Source organism: Anser brachyrhynchus (assembly GCF_964034855.1).
Source record: "Anser brachyrhynchus genome assembly, chromosome: 4".
In the NCBI taxonomy this organism is placed as follows: Eukaryota; Metazoa; Chordata; class Aves; order Anseriformes; family Anatidae; genus Anser; species Anser brachyrhynchus.
This window is the reverse complement of record NC_137698.1, coordinates 75,230,966-75,251,012: the sequence shown is the minus strand read 5'-3', so window position 1 is coordinate 75,251,012 and position 20,047 is coordinate 75,230,966. Positions and strand designations below refer to the sequence as shown.

At 36.3% G+C, this 20,047-nt stretch overlaps 1 protein-coding gene and 1 long non-coding RNA gene across 13 annotated transcripts in view; one reads left to right on the top strand and one right to left on the bottom strand.

The window, feature by feature from the left end:
• LOC308194668 overlaps positions 1-19,965 on the bottom strand; it is a 29,980-nt gene extending 10,015 nt beyond the window's left edge. The window contains exon 1 of the long non-coding RNA XR_013950793.1: positions 4-19,965. This is a non-coding gene — a long non-coding RNA (uncharacterized lncRNA). The remainder of the gene's footprint in view (positions 1-3) is intronic.
• The window catches only part of CTNNA2 (catenin alpha 2), a 475,915-nt gene that overhangs the window by 167,713 nt on the left and 288,155 nt on the right, over positions 1-20,047 (top strand). The gene's annotated exons all lie outside the window — the stretch shown is intronic.

The following is a 20,047-nucleotide window of genomic DNA, read 5'->3' as shown; positions in this document are numbered from 1 at the left end:
GACACTGCGTAATGGCAGTGATAATGTGGATTTATTATAAGTAATTAGATTAAATGGTGCAACGATTGTCATTGGTACATCTTTAACATCTTTTATTGTATATTTTCTTGAAGTTTACATCATGCTTAGGGCTGTCCTGTTTCTTTTGGCCCATAAGTAGCTTGAATTACATTTTTATGGCAGTGACTATATGAACGTGGACTGGAAATGAACGTTTGCTTTTGCACGTGAATCTAAAATTTCTAAGATTGTTATCAGTTTCTTCAGAATATTAAGTAATTTGCTTTCTCATAGGGATAACAATCTCTTGAAGGTGAAAAGGAAAACAAGCCCATCTCTACTTCATTATTTTTTTTTGTTAAAGGAAACTACTTATAACAATTTCCATTAAATATGAACTACTTTGTTGCACTCTTTGAAGACTGCAATAATGGATCAAATTGCTCAGCACGGTGTGCTAGAAAAAATGAGGTAATATTTTATGGTATTTGCATTTCTGACCTGTTGACATTATTCAGTGAAAAATCAGTACACCTCTGAAAAATACTGATAGCTTTGAGGCTTTTATTTTTTATTTTTTGGTCAGAAAAGCAAATTGCTTTCATAGTGTACATGCATTCAGCTTTCTTTTTTTTCAGAGCCTTATCTTACATAATTAACTTACTGAAAATTGATATATATATATATATAAGGGGTTAATTTATGCCTATTTTTATAAATATTGCCAAACTGTATGATCTAATAGTCTTATATAAACAAAGGTGCTAATTGTGGCTCACTGAATCCCTAAGCCAAAATGACTTGAAGCATCTAGCAGAGGTGATGCTGGAAGATTTTTCTTGGTTACAATCTCATTTTCAGACTCGTATAACGAGAGCAAAGTAAACATCTACTGAATGCTTTACCGTACTCTTTTAGTAATAATCCACATTTGTTTTTTAGCTATGAAAGATAAACATTTTAGAGAGCTTCTTAAGAAATAGTACTGCCCAGTTAACAACAAAGTAATGTATAACTTCTAACAGAAATCCTGTATCCATGGTAATCACAGGGATGCTGATCTATGAAATTACGGAAGGGATATTCATGAAATGAAGGGAGCGAAATAGGAGGATCTGGAATGCTCATACTCCAAAACTCACACACACCCTCCCCCAGAAAAACTAAACTAATATATATATATTACAATTTATGTGAAGTGTAATGCATAGAGAAGAGTGCTATCAACATATACATAGTAGAATCATAACAAAATAATAATGTAAAATGTATGTAGTAGTAGAAAACAAAATTAGTAGATGGTAGAAAAGCTTCTTAAATCACTGCCTTCCAAATTTATACTTTTACACACACTTAGGATCATAGAATACCTGAGTTGGAAGGGACCCACATGGATCGTTTATTTACTGTTTTCAGGTATGCTGTATTTAATGGGAAATGATACCTTTTCTTTTGTAAATGGGTCCCAGATAAAGCCTCCGAGAACTTACTATGTTTTTGTTAATCCTTTCCAGTAATATCAAAAAATTCATTTTATTCTCTAAGGCACATTTAATGAGATACAAGCGCACCTAGAAGATTAAAGACGCAGCAATTAGATCCTAGCTCTTGTTTGTTAATGAAGAAACTGCTTCTATAAGGTAGACAACGTGTTGGGTGTGTAATAATTAACTAATGCCTTCAGTTAGCACTAAATTCTTAATTAAATATGACTGTGCTTATAGTGGCAGAAAGAGCTCTTACCATGCTTTTGTCTGATTACATCACTTGCTACATTAAGTTCATTAGAGATATTAAACAGTGAATAAAGGCCAAGGGAGATGAACCATTTTTAATGAATGATGTACGTTACTGAAACCATTTATTGAGTAAGGAGTTGTAATAGGTATGAAGAATGTTTTTTTAGTTTTTGGGTGTTCTACTGAAATATATTAATTCCTAGTGATTTCGTGTTTATTTATTTATTATAAATTATTCATTAAATATTTTAGGGAAAATAATTTTGATCAGAGCTCAACATCATCTAATATTTTAGTTTAGTTTCCTTCAGATTTTTGAAAATGCAAGAATAAATGCCTGTACAATCATTTCTGCTTGTAAATTTACTTATCTCAGCCTACACTGAATTAAGGATCTTTAGGGAATTCTTCATGAAGAGAGAGAATAGAAGACTATGCAATACGCTCAGTAGTATTTAAATGAGAAATACCCTCTAAACTCATGAAGAAACTTAGGGTCCTGAAGGCTAGCTATGGATCCCAAGGACTATTCAGAAAATTCAGTGCTAGTGGCTTCCTCTCCATGCACAGAGAAGAGTGCACACATCATGAGTGACCAATAGATCCCAACAATGCTAACTCAACAGCATATCACCTAACAGTAGGAGATACGTACTATAACCTGGTTTTTCAAAATTTTTAGGCTGTATCATCATTTTCAATTCCAAACTTTTGGCATATTTCCTATATCTCCCCAAATTTTTCCTTCTAAATACATTGTTGCGTGATCCCTCTGCCCCTTATGTACAAATCATATTACTTCTTCCTGAGATTAGATTAACATCTAGAGTTTATTACTAATTTCATTTGAGATTAGATTAACATCTAAATTAACATCCTGAGATTAGGCAGATTTTATATATACTGGTTTTTTCCTGTTCTGTTTGACTCTCTCTCATATAGTTGTTTTTTTCCTGCCTTTTTACTTCATCACCATTTCACTGCCCTACTTTTGCAATAATTTTCCTGAATATTGACAGTAATTTCGGTTGAGTTTCTGGATCTCTTTCCTTGGGCAAAATCAGGTAAGAAATGGGAGCATGTTATGCAGAAGGAATAAATCATGTTTGCAGAAGCTACTGCTAGCTCAGAGACTACAAGAGCTTTGACATTTGCTGTTACTGAGTTTTGACATTTACTATTACTGAAACAGATTTTTAACACTATTATTTAATAATGTTTTATGAAGTAGTTTCCCTCTTCTTTCTTGGTAACACAGACATACGTATAGCTGAGGGAGGGGATTGTATTTTTAAAAACTCAAAAGCAAACCCAACAATTTATTTGATTGTTTCTGACACTATTTCCCTTTCCTTGTATGTTGTTTTGACTCCTGTCTCCAAGCAGAATTTTACCCGTGTAAGATTTTGTAAGAAAAAATAAAAACACAGGTTCTCCAATAATGATGCTACTGAACATCACCAGTAACTACTTAGAGGCTTTTGTAAGCAGATTTAAGGAAGCCTATGGCTCTTGTAGGGAAACTTATCAAGACAGGGAATCAGGCTTTTTGCTTCATACATCTTGGGTACTGTCAAATGGTGCTACTTATCATTGGAAAACAGTAACAGTGTAATTCTGTATAAAATTAGGTGGTGTGAACACTGAAGCATTTAGTTAATCTTTCAACTGAATTGGTAAATAATCTTGATAACAGTTTAATTTTTTGATACTTTTTCTGTTAAGTACCCTTTTCAGCCCTGGTAGGAGAAGATACTGCTAGAATTGTATTATTATTAGAGCCATTTAAATTGAATAAATTATAATTCCTTAAATATGCATTTAGAGGCTTTTCTAGCTATGGCAGTGCTGCATTGATTTTATAGTTAAGATTTTGTTGCGCACAATGTTCACATTGCTTGATAACAGTATACTTAATGTTTCCTCTAGTAGCTCTTCTCAGGAATTTCTCCCCAGCATTAGCACTCATCTTCAGCCAAGCTTATATAAAGAATTTTAAGTCCCAGTAGACAAAAAGTAATTGAAAAAATTCCGTTGATGTACTTCCATTTATGCACTTGATTGAGGAGAAGCTTACCCCTTAACAAATTCATGTTATTTCAGTGTTTTAGGATTTGTGTTCAGCTCATATGACTCAAGACTGGGAAATTGTGCAAGATACATCTGCATGTTTAAGAAAGATTTCACTGGCTTGTTTGTTACTTATATTTTCATTTCAAAAGTAAAGGGATGGAGAATGCATAAATAAATTGTACCCATAATTATTTTGGTTTCTATAGTGATTTTATTGGCCCATGTAGGTTTATATTCATTAGATAAATAGTTTTGCAGTTTTTTACTGGATTGCATGCAGAAGAAAATACTGTAGGGACCAAACAAAGTGTTAGAAAATGAGATATATGGACTTTTACAGGGATCCTGTATTTCTGCGATATCATCATCAGCATTTCTAGAACAAGCCAAGTAGGAGACCTTTCTGGTAGGACTTCTGAAGGCAAACAGCTGAATGTAGAGGTTATTTCTGAAAGCGCTCAGGAATCCCAAAGAAGTAGTAAATCTCACAATTTAAATTAAAGAAAAAACAAGAAAATTCTTTGATATTTTTCTGGTGATCTAACACCGTATTAGCAATGAAACAATTTTAGTTCTGTAAGACCTTTTCACCAATCTTAACTGATTTTAAAATCAGAACAACTCAAACAGATCTATAATACTGATTTGAACATTCAGATATTCTAATCATCTTCACATGCAGAACATTTTTGAATTTTGTTTTGTGCTCAAACTATCACAAGTTTTCATCTTGATAACTAGATATATCAAGTGATCAAATGTTCTTTGCTTTTAGGATAAGAGATTTTTTTTTTTTAAATGCATAACAAATGTATAATTTTTCCACTCATTACAAGAAAAAAAAAAAAAGAGTCTTTTATTTGGGACTAGCTTGTAGTCACAGAACTAGATTCTTTGTCTGTTCTTTTTGCCTGTCAGTTCTCTGTCTCCTTGAAAGTTGCAATGCCAAAGTTATTAAAGGCAAATATATCAAATGGCTTGTCAAATCTTTCTCTAATCTCAGTGCAAGCTTTCACCTCATCAGAAGTCCAGGAACGTCGTGAAATGAAATTCAACAGTTAAAAGAAGCTTCTTCCAAATACAGTCTCTGGTTCAGAGACTGTTTTCTTCTTCTATGTATGCTTAAGGATATACCCATTATCCCAAGGGGTGTGTGTGTGTATGTTTTAATTAGAATATTCAGTGACATCAAACATTTATTTTTTTACTATCCTTTTAATACATTTTTTTCCTAAAATTAAATATAAGAGCTCCATTTGAACATATATATATATATATATCCTTTTATATATATATATGTATAAATACTTCATTCCTTCTCTAGTCTTTTTGATTGTTTGGAGAAAAAAAGAAAATAAAGTCCAGAGACATTTCATTCTCAGGCCTTTACTAAATAATTTTGTTTTCTGGCATAAATGAAGTTTCAGGAAGATACAGACCTGCTAGTTAGAAAATTGGTTCTTTTCTTCATTTTTCTGATCCTTTACTATACCCATTTCTTCGATTTCAGCTTAAAGCAGTAATGCAAACTAATTACAAATAAAAGGATATTACTTTAATTGCCTTCCACTATAGGTGTGAAAACAAGCAAGCAGTAATCATAGCCATTACACCAAATGGTGCAACTTTAAATTTCTGACCCTACTACTCCCAGACAGAGCTGTTCAATCACGGTAGCATCTTAGTGTGGTTGAGTAGTTCTAATTATTGCCTTCTGTGAATGCTGCATTTTGAACTTTGTGCCCTGGACCATCTTGTTCACAGCAATGAATTCTCTGACATTTTCAAATAAGTGCTAGATCCAGCTGGGGGACAGAAAATAATTGCCATTCAAATATATCATAGTTTGGAATTTCCTTCCTTCTTCACTGATCTCGTGTGCAGTGAAGTTTACTGAAGTTCCTAAACCGTAACTCAGAACAAACATTTGGGAGGAAATCAATTCTGTTTAATTAGCTCCTTTCAACAGGTAATGCCTCATTGAAACGTACCTCATGTGGATCTTGATGGAGAAGTTTGCTTTCCAACAACAACTGCATTTCTCCCTATTAGAGAAAGGTCACTTCTCAAAACATACCAAACCGTGTGTGCTAGTTCCCCCCAGCCTTTCCACCGACACGGTGGGGAATGGGAAAATGTGAGGTGTTTTATACTTCGTTTTGGGTTTGTCAACCTAAAACTTTTCCAAGGACAGGTGCCCTGATGGTAATGAGAGCCTTTTGCGTAAATGCGGCCTGTGCTTTTCAAAATGAACAGGAGGGTTTCACATCGTATTTTAGTCTGTTCAACATGCAGCTCAGCAATGAGCTCAAGCTCATGAAGCCCGGCATTTCCATAGCCCCCTTCAGGTACTGGGAGGGATAGTCTGTCAGGGGGTATAGTGACAAGACAAGGGGTAACGGCTGTAAACTAAAAGAGAGCAGATTTAGGTTAGAAACGAGGAAGAAATTCTTCACTGTGAGGGCGGTGAGGCCCTGCCCAGGCCGTCCCGAGGCGCCGTGGCTGCCCCATCCCTGGCAGTGCCCAAGGCCAGGCTGGATGGGGCTGGGGGCAGCCTGGGCTGGGGGCAGGGGGCCCTGCCCATGGCAGGGGGCTGGAATTGGATGGACTTTAAGGACCCTACAAGCCCAAACCACTCTGTGATTCTCCTTGATTTAAATCGGGGGGAGAAAAAAAGGCAGGAATTCCAACTTTTCATTGCATACAAGAACATGCCGGTACAGGCTCCAAAATGCGTATTTTAGAGATGAAAACGTAACACTTCATGTCCTAGCAGTGTGGGAAATGCAGTCCTTGGGCTGCAAGAGAAAAAGTAAAATGTTCCTTCAAGTGTTAAAGAGTTCAGAGAATGAGCTTGCTAGAGAGAGGAAGGGTGTAGGAATAGTGTCAGAGAAACTGTGGATTTTATTTAGATTATGTTTTTCCAGCTTCAGCAGGGCAGGATTTGCAGTGTATCTGCTGTGGTTGTTTATGTGGGAAGTAAACAACCATATTTACAGGGGCTTTATGTGTCTGGAAGGTCCAAGGACTGAATAACTTATGTTGAAGATGAAAGGATTGAAGCAGTTGATTGTCATTAACAATTCTATGTGATAAAGATCCTGAGCATATCCATATCTGAGATTGTGGAATTTAAGATCTTCAGATTTTTTTTTTTATATGTGTACAAGATTTGTTTTTCCACTACATTCTTAATGAACTGGAAAACTGACATGTTTTTCCCCTGTTCACTGAGAAATGATAATCTTTTGTCAGCTCTTTATAAGGATAGTTTAGGCGTATTGTGTCCTTTGACTTCATTATAATTCCTGTACCGTAACGTAGGTTTCACCTGTATTTTAATACAATTTTTTTTAGCATTCAGATGAATAAGTGTATCGTCAATTGCTTGTGATTCACAAACTTCTTGCTTGATTGTGTGCGTTAATTTGACTTCATTCCTCTGATATTTACTAATATGTATTTATTTGCTCATACACGTCTGCAAAATGGAAGCATAGATGTTCTTGCAGTGCTGTTCTATCACCTGTGTCTGGGACACTTGTTATAATATTGGTAGAGTTTTATGCACAGGAAAAGTTTGGAAAGTCAATAACTACTATTAGCCCTATTCTGTAACTCATTTCATAACACTAAGCTGTAAGTTTCCCTCCCATATTAATATATTGTTATACATACCCTAACTTCCAGCTGAAGGGGGAAAGAAAGTCTTTGCTGATTGAGAATCCTGTGAAAAAGAACATTGTTGTATATATTGAGCTTGTAAGTTGTGGAAGGCAAATTATTGTGCTTGTGCTGGATATTCAGGAGTACCTAGTTAATTGCATTAATTTTTAATGTTCTTATTATACTCATTCTAATTGAAGAGTTTCTATTTTTCTATGTTTGCTATATAGTCAGTGAGAGCGTAAGTATTGATTGAAGTAGCTTTCATGCTTTTTAATTTTAAGTCAAAGAAGGAAATATTACATTCTTTCAAAAAAAAATTTACTACTTTTTACCAGAAATCACTGCGTCATCTCTCTTGATACCATGTGGTAGGATTTGCTTGATATGGGGAGACATCCCCCCCCCCCCTTTTTTTTTTTAAACTCAGAGGCCTGTCGTCCACTCCTACTGCTAGACAGAGCTGGTCTGTGTTTCTTTGTTCCACAGGGGCTATATAGCTTGTAGAATCTAAATGAGCTTTATCAAGAGAGGTGCATTATATCCTCTTTGTTTATGCAGTATGGGCGAGCAGGAGTCAGTCAGAATGTGTATCGAGCTTTTATCAGGCCTATGCATGGCCCTGAAGAACATCCGGATAGTTGTGGTTCATTACTATGACTCTTCTTTTTCCTTTTATTTCTTTTTCTGTTTTCATTTGAATAAACTTTCTTCCCCTGTAGATTTAGTAGAAGATGTTCTGAGGTTTTATGCTCTCTAATGATGCCCTCTTGCAAAAGGGAAAACCTTTGAAGACAATCTTTGCTAGTCATTTTGAAGGCTACAGTCTAGCTCACTACCTTTTTTTTTTTGACAAAAGCAAACAAAAATATGGTATTGTGTGGTGCACTTCATTCTGGTAACATTATTTTTAGTACCGTGGTACTGTGTGGTGCACTTCATTGTTGTAACTTTATTTTTAGTACCATGGTGTTATATAAATAAATGTAGAGATGGATGTAGAAGTGAATTGAGAATATAGTTTAATGAACTTCAGGTACTTATATGCTTCATCCGTGGTTTCTTGAAGTCCTCAGTTCTGACTGGACTATTTCTGACAAATGAAGCACTGATTTTCTTGTGTGCTAAAAAGTTGTATGAGGAATTTGAGAGTTTAAAGAGGGCAAAGTTGCCAACAGCATAAATTCATACATAGAAACACACTCTTCAAGATACTCTTACATAGATAGGTTTTTTAGCCTCAGTGTTCGTGGAAGTACTGCTCTGTAATATCAGAAGGTGATACAGATGGCTGTATTAATGGAAAGATTTCCTTTATAACCCAGTATGACTTTTCCTTTTTTTTTTTTTTTTGAGGATTGTTTCCGCATTTACGTTTTATCTATTTGACTTTGAAAGAGAATTAGCAAGGAAATCTATATTTAAGATTTTAGAATCTCTGTACATTTTAATAAGGCTTAAATATAACATTCTGCTAAATACTGTGGGGAAAAGGCCAACTGAAATCACTAATTGCCAGCCACTTTTTTTAGAATGGCAGAATTATTTTTGCCTGTAATAATCCTCAGCAGTTTGCTTTGCTATTGTTGGAACATGTTTGACTACCAGTTGTTAAATGAGCCTGTATCATTTAAGAGTGGGAGAAGAGCATTTGAAAAAGGAATTGGAGTATATTTATTTTAAATAGGCAAATTAGGCTGTCACAAATACCATTAAGAATAATTTTTAATAGACAACCTTCACATCATTCTCTAAATTAGCAATTTAAACCTTCCTGTGTGTAGTTTTCCTTTATAAATTCCTTTTGGAATGATCAGGGCTTCTCTAAATGTTGGTTTTCCTAGCTAGCTTTGTGTTTAGTTTATGGTTATATATTCCCAGCTCTGACTTTTTTATTTTATTTTTTTACCTCAATTAAATATAAGAGTATGGGAACACGCACTTCAGGACAATGTATTTGCAAAGACCCCAATATTATACACATTTTTATTATAAGAGGTTATTTCCCTGTTTGAAAAATTCTATTGGAAATCTTTCAGATGTTTTTAATATCCTGAGAATCTGATGGACCAAAATGATACCTTCTGCTCCCAGAAGGGTTCCTCTTACCAGTTTGTCAGCCTTTCTGGGTTAAAATAACCAACATGATTATCTTACCATGTGTTACCAATATGGTAACAAATCTTCATGGACACATCCATCCTCATCACTAATCTCACGGTGGCATTATAAGGTGCTAGGTGGGAATCATGTCACACGAAGGTGCTTGCTGCCTGGGGCTGAGCTATACGGTTCCAATAATAGATATATGTCCTTCCCTCACTCGTTGCTGTTCAGTTCTTGTCTTGTAGGATTGTGGGTTTCTTTGGCCTCCAGCTTATTGGCAAAATGAGCCTAGCAGCTACAACACACTGCCGGAGTCGGTATTCCCAGCCCTAAAATACGTGTCTCTCTGGCAGTCAGGACAATGAGGTGTTGGGTGGCAGGTGAGGAACAATATTCTGTTGTGTTGTAATGTAAAATTTTAAAATAAATGTTTAAATTGAGCATAGAAGTGATGGATCTGCATAAATGAAAGAAGGAAAGCCAGGGGAGTAGAGAGAAATGGATATCGAAAAATGTTGAGTAACCAGAAGGATGAGGGGAGAGCCTTGAGATTGTTTTGACTCCAAGGTATTTACATGGGAAGCATCAGATCTGGTGGTACAAGGTCTACGTGCCGTGCTGCCCAGAAAAGACAGAGTGATCATTAGAGGCTGTCTCTGTGCATGCGGGAACATATTTATATATTTTTTACATCAATATTTTCTCTCTGTCCATTTTGGCTGCCTGTTTATGGTGAGCTAATCTGTGTTACATCAGATCAAAGAGAGTGTTAGAGGAACTGAAAAGGAAAAGTCAAGATAGTGATCTAGATAAGGAAACACTTAAACCTGAATAGCGGGGGTAATTAGTTTTAAGGAAGATGCTGATTTAGTGCACAGCAGCTTAGATGACAGCATTGGAAAAGCAGCAAGGAAAGCAATCAAAAGCCAGTGGACAGTTAAGGAATTCATCTTGCAAATAAGGGAAGGGATCTGGAGAAAGGACTGTCAACTGCCTGAGCAGGATGACGCACGAATCAATGCAAAAATAGGGAGTGGATCTGCGTAATACAGGCTCTTGGGTGCAAAAAGGAGATTCTGGAACTAAGCTGAATTATGCTTAGACAAGTTCATAAACAGCTGAGACAATGTGTCTGCACGTTAGGAAGAATGCAAGATTCATCTTCTGAAATGGTGCGTTTGCCTTGCAATTAAACTCCGTTTTATTTTTGGAAAGAATGGCTTCTGGAAAAACAGTTTTGTTTATAGGAAACTTATTCTGTCCCAGGTTTCTAGAGGAAAAGAGTTCACATTTTCAGTCCAGACAACTTAATGCAACTTTTGACTGCCAAGTAAGGATGTCAGAAGGGTGTAGATCCATCTAAAGAAAACTCCCAGTAGAGGGCAAGGAGGCCTGAAAGGCTGTAAAATTAAGGTTGCTCTGTAAATTGGCATGACCTGAGCAAGCACTCAAAGTGAAGAAAATAAAACAAAAAGAAACACAGATATACTTTACAATGGATTCTGATTAAGAAAAATATATGTTGTCATATGATGTACTGAAACATAATTTAGTACATGCTCATATCATCACTTTTTCCCCCATTAAAGTACTTATTGTCACTTTGCTGAGTGTTTACTGAGGGAAAACAATGAAATTTGTCACTGAAAGAGTCTATAAAGATAGATTGCTCACATTATAGGAATTCTGGTATGAACATTAAACAGGAGGTTTGATATGCAGTGAGGAGCCAGTATGCTTATTTCTTCTGCAAACAAATGAAGTAATACATTTTATTAGCTTTTAAACTCCTTAGCACACATTCCAGTTATTAATATGGAATCTTCACATCCACAGAGTAACTGTGTAAGCAGTTTTAAATGTGAGATGGACATCAGTCACTAGAAATGTCATCTTTTCTAACATTTATCGGTTTCTTATAATGGGCTGCTTTAAACATCCCATCAGAACTTTAAAGTTGGAACACTTGCTTTTCTGTGGTTATTTGGTGGTATAAACTCCCTGTGGACCAAAATATGGTTAAGGGCAATACAATCAGTATTGCCCATTGCATTTAAAGAACCAAATGTATACACTTATGTTGATTTGTAGGAATCTTGAAAACTTCAAAGCAAAACCAATTTGCAAGAGCCAAAAAACCAGTGTTTCTCATTGGTTAAACTGAGGTGCATATTTTAAGAAGTAGAGTCAGGGAAGAAAAAGTCGCCCAAAAGATATTTGAACCTTTCAAGTTAAGACATATTCTACATAGGCAGAAAACAACCAATTTTCTGTATAATTTCAACCCCATCTGAGTTTTAGAAAGGTTTTATATATTCTATTTACATATGGTAACTATGTGATTAAATTAAGATTAAATATAAATGCATATGTTTTCTACTATTTTAACTTGAACCACGCTGAGGGGAAACATTTCAGCTAAGTAGTGGAACTGGAATTCCCAAGGTTTACAGCCTTGGATGCTTCTATTTGGTACCTGGACGCCACGAGAAATACTAATAATTTCTTCCTCTGAGAATAGGCCAATTCTCTAAGTATCAGTGTACTGACATTCCAGAGTTACCAAAGTTTGAATACTGAAGAAGTCTGTAGCAAATTCCTATGTCTAAATAAAGGGACCGAAGAACTTTAAAGTGGATATCTAGAAGAACTTGAGGGAGAGCTGGAGAGCCAAATCAGCTATTTTTAACTAAAATTAAGTACAGTGCAGTTGTGTTTTAGGGCAGCTTGGTTGTTTTTCTCCATTTTAACTCTAAAAGGTGTGTTTTACTTAGAGGTTAAGTAATCTCAGATAAATTCTCAAAAAAATAGTAGTTGGAGAACCTAATTACCACTTTGAAATCTTTTCATGTAAAACAGCTCTGAAACAAAACATTGCAACCTTTTTTTATATTCAGTGTCTTAATCTGGAAATGTTTTTTTTTTTTTTTTTCACAGCTCTCACTAAAAAAGCAAAACAATAAAAAAAGGAAACAAACAAAACAAAACAAAAAACAACTATTCATTAACTTTTGCCTGATTTGACAAATAGCTTGGATGTCTCCCATCTTTCCAACTTGGATAGGTTGGGAGGCAGGATGGAAGGAAAGCTTAGGTTTGCTGAGGTCTCACAGCTGTAAATGAAAAAGTATGGTAGTTTGAGTTCACAACAGTGTGCTCTTCTTAAATTACATGGGCACACACATCTGAGTGTATATGTCTTTTAAGAGTTGGATTGAATATGTATAGTGCATTTTGGTTAACATAAAAGAGTTGGGAATGTCTGCTGTTGAACCATGGATGCTTCAGGAGAAGGCTTTTGAAAAACAGAGTGAATTCCTACTAGTTATATTCTAAATTATTTCTATCTTCAGCAGTCCCATTTATCTTTTTAGGGCACCTGCCAGGTTCTTGAGCTGTGGCAATCGCAGCCTGGTTGCAGAATTCCTTTTCAAACTAATGAGCTGTTAAAGGAGAACTCTGTGCTTTGAGAAGGGTTAAAAAATGCAGATACTGGATAGGTTCCTCCAAGTGGATTTCCTGATTTTTAACTTCAGATGCAAAACACCGTTTATTTGTAACTGTAGGACTTCCACTTCTTGCCATAATGTAAAGACTGCAATGAGAAAAATGCAGAATGCACTTTGGAGTTTATCCTGAAGGTATCTCCATGCTTAAAATAAGATCTAAGAGGTATTAGTTAAATAGTTTAACTCTCCATTTCATTGCACTTTCTTACTCTCTCTTCCTCTTTTAACATGGTATCTTTAGAACTGCTATGCTCAGTTTAAATGTTTATGAAGTTGAGCGTACAAATAGCTGTTAGCTATTAAATCTACGTGATTGCATAATGAGCTATTGTCCTGACTCTTGCATCATTCTCTGAGGGATTTGTGATTTTTTTTCTTTTAAAATTTTATGTAAAAAAGCAAGAAATACACAGAGGATATTTAATCTTTTCTTTTCCTGTCATTGCCATGGAAACATTAGAATTAAAAGGAACTGTAGGAAGAAGATGAAAAGGTAGAGACAAAGAAGTAGAAGAAGTAAAGAAAAAAGGAAAGCATGCAGCAGGGCATTAAGTTTTAAGACATTCATTATTTGGATACTGTTTTGATTCAGAAACTCTGTCCCATTTGGAAAAGCAATAGTTTTTAGACCTGAAATACAGGTCAGTTTGATCAATTCGTATAAAAATAAGAATCATTTATCCATTCAGTAGAAATACTCAAAAACCACCACCAACAAAGAAACAAAAACAAACAAATAAAAAACCTTCATTTTTTTTCTGATGTTTTCATGTCTTTTCTGATGTTTTCATGGTTTTACGAGTCTGATAATGGTAGAGATTTACAGCTGAGATGCATTACGCTAGGACGAATGCTTATGGGGTAGGATGTGCATTCTGTTTGCTCTTCTATCAGTGCCTTGGACCATTGCCCAAAACCTTTGGAAACAAGATATTCCTCATAAAGTGTAGAGATGTTGCTGAAGTCTGGATGCCTAAACATGATTTGTCTGAAGGATTTATCATTGTTCTTTTCTCAGATGCGTGAATCTAATCCAATTTTATCTTGATGTCCTTGCTATAAATATCACAATTTCCCTTGTAACCAGCCACTCCCTCTTCTTTTTCTCCATCCAGCAGTCACTAATGTAGCAATCCTGCGTTAGATTTGTATTTTCTCAGACAAGATTCCAGTAGGTGGCAGCCCTGTAGCATTGTTTGTGGATTTTGTAGAATTAATAAAATTTACTGTGCCTTGCAAATGGCTTCTTTTGCAAAACTCTTTGCAATAATTCTGAAGTTCTCAACCCTTTCATGCCTATGATGTACCACATCAAGAAAATAATGTCCCCAAATCTCTGTTCTATATATATATTTTTCCTATAATGTTGTCTGCTACTATATTGTATAGCAGGTAGTGCATATAATATATATTGGTTCTTTCTTTTCATTGCTGCCCTGCGTTCTTCAACACCTTATTGTGGGTTAACTCTAAAACCCGTGCAGCAGTTACAGTACATTAAGCTTATGAAGCCAGCCAGTGTACAAATTCTCTGATTTATTTTGAATGAGCAGGTGCTGGGTGACTTGCTGCCACCTTTTCACTTTTGGGAATTGGTATTTTAGTCCCACAGCCCCATTCTGTGGGGGAATGAAATAGGCTGTTGGGAAAAGTTAGGCTGGCATGAGCATCTCTGTATCCCTTCTCCAGTTCCTTTCTCCTAATCTGAAATAGTAACAGAAGCCCCACTGCAGCATTTTTTCCTGTTTTTTTTTTCTTTTTTTTTTTTTTCTTAGTCAAACAATCTTCATTTTACCCATTTTTAAAGACATTCTTAGATTTTATAAGCACAGGACAGGAAATCAACACCCGGTAATGTGTTAATTACGCCTACCAAAGGAGAAACAATAAGTTTAGCCATAGCCTAATTATTATATCTGTGCTCTTAAGGGATTTAAAACCAGGGGTGCCTGGTCTCCGAAACATTATTTTTCCACATACAGACCCCATAAAACTTACTTGGGTTGTGGGATAAGAACCTGCTCCTTCAAGAGAGGGAGGATACAAGGGAGAAGAGCACTGCTTTCTAGATAAAGCACCTGTATGAATGTCGTGAAGCTGTTATTTTCTGGACGTATTCACACATACGTTATTGTCACAGCCCTTTAAATAGTGTTGGTGTTGCTAAGCAGTATTGAAATCATTTAGAGATATTTTGAAAGCAGTGAATACCTGTTAGCAGGCCTTTGGGCTATGCTAGTTGATTTACTACTGAGCCGTATTCATACATTTTTCTCTGTTTTTCACTTTTTCCATGATTGTTTTCTTTTTGACTCCAAGAATTCGGCCTTTAAAAGTACAAAACCTGCAAGAATTGAAATGAGTGAGTTAGTGGGGAAGACTTGGGGAGGCATCGGGGAGGAAGGTACACAAACAGGGATGCTCTGCTCATTAATGCACATTTCATACTGCTCTGCTCCTTAAATTTCAGAAATTTAGGAAGTGGCGACAAGAATTGCCAGACAGCGTGTTGTTGCCTGGCAGCCTTTAGAAATCATACGATGCTGCATGAGTCTGCCTGACCTAAGTGAAATAGATATTTTTTGCCCCTTTTTGCTTCCTGTTAATTCTTGAAAGAGCTGTTGGGCTACTGCCTGGTTATATCACTAAAAATTTCTTCAGATAAGGAACTCTTATAGATACCGGTATATTTTTAGAGGTGATGCAATTCATATTTTAGTTAAGGTAGTATATTTTTATATTCTTAGTTGGAAATGATAAAAGATATTCTCTTAAAGAATCACTTTATTGCAGTTTGTAATGGTAGTGTAGGCTGCTAGTAATTATGAATAAAATAGGTAACCTGTGGATATTTTAGCTGTCTGATGCATAGGTTGTATGTCTTTCTGGAACTAATACTTGGGTGTTAGTATTTTTGCTTTTATTTCAAAGGCGTTGTATCCTTTTCCTTTAAATGAATTAAATTTTTGCAGTAAATCATCCTCTTTAAATCATTTTTTTTCCTTAATCTTTAATATAAAACTCGCATTAATAGCAAAACAGGTAAATTCTTACTTTGATATGCTGCATGTGAATCTCCTGCATCTCAATGCCGGTTTTTCAAGCAAGATTTAAAGAGATACCGTGTTGGGTATATAGGGGTTCCTCTTAATGTTGTCCAGTTCTATTAAGGGGAGAAAACCAGGACTGAGTGTTAAATATATAGAACTAGTTTATTAACTTAGTGAACCTCTGCCTCTTATTTTCTTCTGATTGGGTCTTGAAGAAATCATTTACTAAAGAAATGACAGTTTTAAAACGCATTGTTTTCTGTGTGTGTTTTAAAAGGTCTACAGTGGGTCACCATTGCAGATAATAATGATGACAGCAGAGTATATTACAGAGGGAAGTAGGTAACAACAACACAGTTCAGAGCTCTGTTCCGTAGGTGCCATACATACTAATTGGCACGGTGTTTTGAGGAGGTGATTAATGAGTTTTCTGAGACAGTCTGCAAATATTAGAGCTCTTTAATATATCCAATAACAAATATATGAATTTCAGAGGAAAGAGCTTGTGAGGGAAAAATTTGAAAGTCTAAAATGTATGCTAAATACGTATCTTCTCAGCCAAAATATGTTTGAGGCGTTCCTTGTTATATTTCAATGCATTTCATCTCAAAGGGCAGTTACCTTATGCTTTCTCCTGCCAAAAGAGAAATAATATGTTGAGTGATAAGCTGTTGTGTACTTCATGAGTTCTCAGATATAATCTGACTTGTTCTTCTGTGGTTTTGTAGTCAAAGCTGCTTTTATAGATCACAGGTTTGAATGGTGCTCATTTCTTCCACTGCTGATAGGGTTGGACCCTGCACCATGTGCACCATGCACCATACACCGGTAGTCTTGTGGTTGCAGAGGCTTTAATTTGTGTGAGTCTTTATTAATCTAAATTTTCACTTTCATCTTTCTCACAATATTTATAAAAATACAGATCCTTCTGTTTTATTTATTTATTTGTTTATTTATTTTTAACTTTGCAGAGTACATGGTCAGATAAGCTGGTCCTAAGCTTTTCATTAAACGCATTTCAGCAGACAAGATTTTGAGATCCAGAATGTCACCTGGGAATTAAATAACGCCAAATGCTAAATTTAGAAATGCCAAATATCTGAATTGGACTAGCCTAACTTTTGGCTAAAATGACTAAGCTGATGATAATCCTACCTTAAGGTAATGTGTTTAAATGCACATTCTTTCATGAGCAACTGAGCTCATAAAGTTACATTTTTTGGTGATTATCTTCCATCATTGCTTTTTAAAATTTTCTAACAAGCACACGTCAGATAATATCTTCAGCACCAGTGGTAGCAATGCTTCTTCTTGGAGGTAAAAATGAAAATTCAGAATCAATATCTAATTTTTCTGAGCATACAAATCCAAGTCCAGTTGTAGAACATGGATCTGTAATGAGGTTTTGTTTGTTTTTTTTTTTTAGGTCTTTGGGGAGTTTTTACTTAAGGATTTTACTACATGGACCATTCTAATCTCTAGTCCATCTTCTTGGGGGGGTTGGACCCGATGATCTCTTGGGGTCCCTTCCAACCCCTACAATTCTGTGATTTTGTGATTCTGTGATTCTTCTAGCAATATTTGCCAGTGTCCAGCTTCTAAGTAGTGAGCAGGCTTTGTTTCTGATGAGATTAGCACATAAAACCCACAAAATTTATGTGTTAGCAGGGTTTATCGTACTAACCAGTCTGCTATATATAGCATTTGCTTTTTTTTTTTTTTCTTCCCTCAACAAAATATGCTGTTAGGTTTAATTTAGATGGGACAAGTGTTAACTGCTTAAACAACAACAACAAAAAAGATGTAGCCAGCAATGGACAGAAATTGACAGAAAATCATCTCCCTCAAGAAAAGAAGACAAAACCCCAAACCCCCATGAGTCCAATGGAAAAACTGGTTCTGAATCTGAAAGAGTTACCGTACGTTTTGTAGCCACATTTGAATATCTACACTTTTAAAATAGTAATTAAAAAAATTAGCTGTTTATTGAAGTCAATTCACCTCATGAATTGGGGCCATCACAGTGAAACACTGCTTTCTTTGTAATTAAGTACTGCCAAACGAAATAATTCCTTACATACAAGAGTTCGGCTGTACTAAGAGAAGTAAATGCTCCTCCTGCAACCAGTGACAGTGTTCTTTTTTTCTTTATACTCAGGTGCAGGTATCCCAAGATTTCTTCCACTCTGCTTAAGTTCAGGTCTCTTGACCTATTCTTTGTCAAACTGTGCAACTGCAGAGCATAATGCAGTTGGGAACAGTGTCTAAAAATCTTCTTTGTCCATGAGTGAGTCTGTGTCAATGATTCAGTCTTTCATGTCAGTATTGTCAATGAATCCCATTTCTGTCTTTGAAGTGCTAAAATTACCCAACACTACATCCTGAGAGGAGATTGCTGATCTTATCCCATTAGGATCATTCTGGTGCTTGTGTCACCCATAGTTTTTGAGTTGTCCTGCCAGACATGTCTACTACTTCACGCTAGCTGAGGGGGCAGTTACCTTCACAATATTGCCAGATATTCGGAGTGTATCATAGGCGATTAGGTTCTTCCTTTTATAGCCTTGCAATAGTGCTATATTCCTGACTCCTGACACTATTTCAGAAGAAAAGAGGATGTTTTCTTTGTCCACAGAACTCGTATCTGCTTCAGTCATGCAAAAACATATTGCGGCACTTGTGACTATCAGTGACAGAGAAACTTTCTGTTTTGTGTATCTGCATCATGGATTCTAATGAACCATGTAACACTGCACATTTGTTACTAACTCCGAGGTGATTGATCATTTTCATCATGTGTGGATAATGATTTCCTGAAATAGAATTCCTAATATCATGACAACGTGCACAGCCCACTCAAACTGATTCACTCACGTAACTATGGCAGCTTCTTATTTTATTGTACTGGCAAGGATTGTCTGATTAGTAAGAAATTATGATTTATTTAAATAATCACATTCAGTGTACTTAACAAGGAAACTTAACTCTCTCTTAGAAGTTCTCACCATGAATTATCTTCTCAGTAGCATAGTAACACTAGGTGTTTTTTTTGACAATGGTAGCGCACAGAATTGAAGTTCTTGAACAGCCATTCCTACATTAATAAAATCAGTGACTAATTTTGGTCAGAAGTAACCAGTGGAAGTTATCTAGTTCAAATTTACTCCAAGCAGAGCTAACCTCAATGTTAGATCAGGTTGCTTAGAGCCTTGTCCTGTCATGCCTGAAGTGTTCGTTTCCATTAAAGATCACGTTTTCTAAAGTAGACAATTTAGAGAGAGTAATATGTTTCTGCCTACACTGAAGTAGGTATTTTGCTGTAAGGTTGAATCAAGTCATGTATAAATGGTAGACACTACTATCGCATGCTCCCCTTCTACTCCACTCTCATGAGACCCCACCGGGAGTAATGTGTTCAGATCTGGGGTCCCCAGCACAACAAGGACGTGGACCTGTTGGAGTGAGTCCAGAGGAGGCCATGAGGATGATGAGAGGGCTGGAGCTCCTATGGAGCCAGGCTGAGGGAGTTGGGGGTGTTCGGCCTGGAGAAGAGAAGGCCTTGGGGACACCTTACAGCGGCCTTCCAGTACCTAAAGGGGGGGTGAAGGAAAGCTGGGGAGGGATGGTTTGTCAGGCAGAGTAGTGAGAGGATAAGGGGTTGTGCACTAAGAGAAGGTAGTTTTAGAGTAGACATTAGGAAGAAATTCTTTGCTATGAGGGCGGTGAGGCCCTGCCCAGGCCGCCCCAAGGAGCTGTGGCTGCCCCATCCCTGGCAGTGCCCAAGGCCAGGCTGGATGGGGCTGGGGGCAGCCTGGGCTGGGGGCAGGGGGGGCTCTGAGGTTCCTCTTCCAACCCGAACTGTTCTGTTATTCTATGCTGTACTTCAGGGTGGTTTTTGTGTACT